This window comes from Limanda limanda, chromosome 4 (genome assembly GCF_963576545.1).
Source record: "Limanda limanda chromosome 4, fLimLim1.1, whole genome shotgun sequence".
Lineage (NCBI taxonomy): Eukaryota > Metazoa > Chordata > Actinopteri > Pleuronectiformes > Pleuronectidae > Limanda > Limanda limanda.
Genome location: NC_083639.1, coordinates 29836089 through 29842088, shown reverse-complemented (window position 1 = coordinate 29842088; position 6000 = coordinate 29836089).

Below are 6000 nucleotides of genomic sequence, written 5' to 3'. Positions count from 1 at the left end.
GTTTCATCTCAGCGACGTTATCAAGAACGACTATCGCACCCTGATAAACTCTTCTGCATGTGCACTACAAGAAATCTATCAACAAAACAACTCAACACAGTGTTTTACACAACTGCCAACTAATCCTTATTGTACTGTAAATAATACAAAGCCATACTTATCATTACATACACTGAGTATCAGCTCCTCTATTCTTCTCAATACAAGCACATTATTACGATAAAAATCTATTTCTACATTTGCAAACAGATCATGTTATAAAGTAGATGCTGTAAAAACTTTTTATAATATAAATCCGCTCATCTTATAGACAGACATTTGCACTTGTGATTGTTATCTGAAGCCATCGTGTGTTGTCTCATCTTATAGATTTGAGAGATTGTACTGAACAGGGTTCTGAAGGAAGATTCAAATGCTGTATAAAGATTTATCCCTCTTGTTATAGAAGCATTGTTAGAAAATACTTCACATTACTTGACATATTGTTCCGGCAGTAGGTAACAGATTGAACTTTCTGTCTCGAGCTGCTGTTCACAATGTTTTTAATGTGTCTCAATCAGCTCTTAATGATACTTATTCATTATGTGTTCTTTGAAGGGATTTGTAGGTATTTTTTGCTATTTTGTTGAGATATTTTTGAGATATAATTTGCTTTATTTGCTTCTTGCTAACGTTTATTTTCTGCTTGACTTTTCCTCAACATTGGTCTTTTTATTTACTGTTGTGCAATAGGAGTAAACTTGATGTTGGCTAATTATTAATAATCATGAAATATGATTATAAAAATAATAAAAGATTATTTATTAAAAATAATTAAAAAAAATGATAAGGCCATAACTTATCGTAGAGGGGCACCATCCTGGTAACAGGGACCAACGATATCAAGCTATAAATATCAGTCTCATAATGATAAATGTCAAATTAATAATGTCAATATTTTAATATTAACGATTACTTAATAAACAGTGAGGCTTCTAAGTTCGAGCACAGGCAATCATAATCCAGCTGTATTCACACACTTATGTACAAATAATCACAGACTACAGATACTTTAATTACAAAAGGATTTATTAAAAAGGGGAAATAAAGTTATAATGTTATTCAATGATTCATCATTTTAACAAGCTCCGATATTTCAAAGATAAACACAGCAGCAGCACTTATCACAATTCAGAAAATACATGTAAACCTGCGGTCTACCTATGTATGTCTGTCTCTGTGTGTGTGTGTGTCTGTGTCAAAGTGTCTCTCTGTGTGTATGTGTCTATGTGTGTGTGTGTGTGTGAAATAAAGTTAGTGTTATTTAATGATCCATCATCTTAACAAACTCCCATATTTCAAAGATCACAACAGCAGCTTATCACAATTTAGAACACGCATGTATTCACCTATGTGTATCTGTCTGTCTATCAAAGTGTGTGTGTGTGTGTGTGAGAGAGAGAGAAAAAGAAGGGGGCGTGGCGATGACGCAGTCACGTAGTGACGTCACATCTAAGATGGAGGCCGACAATGTTAGGCTTAAAACTACAAAACAAAATGGCGGGTTCGTTATGAATTTAGAGCCAGAATTGAGGGCGGGTCTAGAGATGCATAATCTCCAATGGCCGCCGGACCACGTGTGAGACACAAGGAGGAGGCAGAACAAAGGGTTCTTTGTTCTAGTTTAGTTTCGGCTTCAAAATGGCGGCCAGATGCGTTCAGGCCCTTTAAATATAGATTTAACTATGTTACATGAACTGTATTCTAAATACAGATCGGAACGGGTGTATAGGTCGGTTTAGAAGGAGAGAGAGAGAGAGAGAAGGCATGCAAGGAGAGTTCAAAGAAGCTCTTAAAAACACCGTCAGAAACAAGTTACATTTACTTTACCGCTCAGCACCCAAACGGCGTTGTGTGCTGAAGCCTGACGGTAAAATCTCTGTAAGGTTGTTCAGACGGGAACGAGTGCAGCCGGAGACGTTTAGTCACGGCGCTTAAAAACTGTGGCACAAGGCCGTAACCGGAAATCGGAAGTAGCCGAATCGTCGTGGCTAAACAATGAGACACGGAGGTCCCACAAACAAATACACTCAAATATTAAACAATACGCTACGTATCTGCCCAGATAATCAAGTCTCTTACTGTACCACCCTCGCGGTGTGCGTGCGCGTCGGCGCGAATGTCCCGGGGGGCCAGTGAAATCACGTGGTCACTCGAGCGGAGCTCTGGAGCTCGGCCGCTGGACCGGAAAAGGGAGCGTATTCCTCGTGCTGCCTTGACGGAATGAAACTTCGTCTTCTTCTGTAACAGCGGAGAACGTGCTGTTTTACAGGAACGGAGTGGATTGCCTCTTACTCCTCAGCGGGATGAACGTCGCGCTTCTGCAGGGAACGGCTTTGTGGAAGCCGTTTGTGGGTCGTTGAAAAAGAAAAAGTCTGTGGAAGTGTCCGTCCAGCGGGGCACTTCCTGTTTCGGTCTTTCAAGTTAAAACAGCAAAGAGTCCTATCAGAAATAAAACTTCGACTGAGATAAAAGAAGAAAATGAAACGACTTCAAATAAAATGATATTAAACAAACGTCTAATCGCCTCCTTAGTTACTGAGTCGTGTAGTTAGGCCCCTGGAGGGTCTGGATACGACTTGAGCAGGGTGGAAAAGAGACAGATTTCTGTGAGGTCCCTTGCCTTATACCACCTGAGAACTTCCTGCTTCCTCAGGAAGTGGTCATAGGGTTCAGTTGGCTCTCAACCAATGAGAATGTCAGGGTTCCGACCTTAGTGGGCGGGGATTCGACCTCAGTGGGCGTTTCAGAGTCTCATTTAGGTTTTTGCAGAGCGGGCTGCAACATCTCCCCACCAGGGCCTGCTGGAGGGGGGGCACAGTGGGGGTTCAGGAGATGCTTCCCCCACCAAGGCGAGGCTCCAGGCTGTCTAGAGAAGGTGTGAATTAAGAGTGAAACTGGTTGAACTGGTTTCAGCTGGGCCTTGTAGGCCTCAAGTATTTATAACCCATTGTTTGACGGTCAGCACTCTGGCTCTCCCCCAACATTACTAATGCAGAGTTTCATTGGATGACTGTGTCATGTTTGATCATTGATAAGTTATTGCCGTGCTCCAATCAGCCTCCTTGTGCCTTTTTAGCAGACGATAAAAGTGAGTTTCAATGAGTCTTGTTTTTTCTCAAAGAAATATCAGAGACAAATGAATCTGTGCATTCAAATGTTATTGATCATTTTTGACTTTCATTGTATTGTCCCTTGTTATATTAAAAACGCTGTCAATATTATTAAAACTAAATGAAAATAGATTTCGTGGCTAGTTTGCTTTGTTTTACCTTGTTTTATCAGCACAAGGCCCAAAGTGTCACGGAATGGAGAGGTTGAATGGAGAAGCTAAATGACTCAGCAGGTTGAATAGCAAATAGGAAAAAGGGAAAGTAATTCATTCAGTTGCCTATTTCTCTTATTCAGATTCATTATCAAATGGATTTGTAGTAACTCCCCCCCCCCCCCCCATTAGTAAACCAGATAAGGGTGAAGGGCAATTAGCACTATGTGGCTGTGGAGTTAGACAGCTCATTGGCTTTCCGTTGACTTGGAGAACATATTAAAGGAAGCATTTATTTTTTTATTGATCCCAGAAAAAGAAAAAGATTGAGATAAATTAGACAATCAAACCTGATGTGACCACTGACACATAATCCTCAGTTAAACAGACACCACCACTGCTCAGTTTCTTTTCATAGATGTCTCGAAAATAAGTTATTTCATCATTATTATCATTCTCCTTGAGTTGCAACTACAAATTCAGGGAACAAATTGTTTCATCAACAAAGGCACTGGAAAATGAACACTGAGCTGAGCTTTACTCTTCTTGAAGCTGTGCCTAACAAAACACACCAGACGGCACCAAGTAAATACTTATTTCAAACTTTTGTGAACCTAAATCAAATAGAACGAGACCCCTGGAACGTGTTCACATTAACTGATCTATCATGACCAGAACAAAAAAGTCTCAAGGGGCATTATGAAAAAACAACAGGAAGGCCGCCATTTTGCATTAAGTGGCCATATTTCACATTTTTACTTTGAGGAACTTGTACCAGGGCTTACATCAGATCAACTTCAAATTGAGATGAAAAAACAAACAATTAAACATTAAAATTTCTAGGACTGCAAAGCAGCACTGAACGGGCCTTAGCACATGCATTTTGAAGCATGACATGCGTTTTGCGCACTGCGGCAAAGATAAACGCTTCACTTCCTGCCTCCGTCACGTGAGGTTGATCCTTGTCTACTAATTGCTCATTAGATTAAATGTTTGTTTTGAATCACTGCCCTATGATTTATGTTGTTTTATATAGATCTGTGATCTACTGAGTCCAGTATCACACAGATTGACCGACAGAACCGAACCATCCCAGTACAAACACAAGCATATAAAAATAATTATCTTAAATTTTATAGATTGGGGACATCACAGCTGTCTCTGAATTTAACCAGCCTGCTGTTTGACATTTACAGTCATTCATGTGTGAGTGTAATGCTGCGTTCCAGACGACTCGCATGTCAGATATTCTGACCTGAAATTGCACCGATCTATCATGACCAGAAAAACAAAAAAAGTCTCAATTGCCCAGTTCCGACTTAACGTCAAACGTAAACAAACATGTCTGACTGTGAGAAGCTGATTAATTTGTCTCGTGAGGAGACAATTCAACTGTAGCCAGTGCAGCCTCCGTTCATACAGAAACAAAGAGGAGGGCGACGCCATTATCTTTTTAGTAGACTTTTATTCTTGGAAACACATTGAATACATAAAGGAGAACACATAATGTCATTGAATCTCATGAACCAAGAAACCATTGTTTAAAAAAGCTATTTAATCATATAAACTAGTTAAGAACACACATTCATATTGTGCAAGGAACACACATTAAACTTAAAATTACAAGAGGGACATTATGAAAATTAGAGAAATCATGTAGAAATCTGTAGAAATAAGATATATAAACACAGATCTTTCGTGTCATTCAATGAGTTATTTTTTTCAAGGGACATAAAACCTGTTAATAGTCTATTTAAAACAGTGAACTATGAATACGTATACTATGAATATCTGCTGATGAATCCTAATAAGTATTTTGTTTCAAAGGTTGCAACTGAATCACTTCTCTCCTTTATGAATCCTCACATGTCTATTTAGATTGCCCCTTTGGTTAAATCTTTCACCACACTCAGAGCAACTAAACGGTTTCTCTCCAGCATGAATCCTCATATGTGTATTTAGATGGCCCCTACGGATAAATATTTTACCACACTCAGAGCAACTTAACGGTTTCTCTCCAGCATGAATCCTCATATGTGTATTTAGACTGCCCCTACGGCTAAATCTTTCACCACACTCAGAGCAACTAAACGGTTTCTCTCCAGTATGAATCCTCATATGTTTATCTAGACTGCCCCTTTGGCTAAATCTTTCACCACACTCAGAGCAACTAAACGGTTTCTCTCCAGTATGAATCCTCATATGTGCATTTAGATTGCCCCTATGGATAAATCTTTTACCACACTCAGAGCAACTAAACGGTTTCTCTCCTGTATGAATCCTCATATGTGTATTTAGACTGTCCCTTCTGTTAAATCTGTTACCACACTCAGAGCAACTGAACGATTTTTTTTCTGTCTTACATCCCACATCACTTAGAGGCTGTTTGTTGTTTCCTGTATTTAAACCAGTCTGAGTTTCCCTGGTCTCCAGCCAATCATCCTCACTCTCTTCAGTCTCAGAAGATTCTTCACTCTTGTCCTCAGGACCTTGTTGTAAACGTCCATCTGGACCTGAGTTCCTGGCTGGTCCTGGTCCTCCACAGTCCGCTCTGTTCTCCTTCGTCTCACTCCGATGAAGCTTTGACGATTTAGGTTTCTCTTGATCTTCTTCACTCTTCACAGCAACAGGAGTCAATGTGAACTTGATATCAGCCTCCTCCAGTCCTTGAAGCTGCTGTCCATCCTGACTGGTCC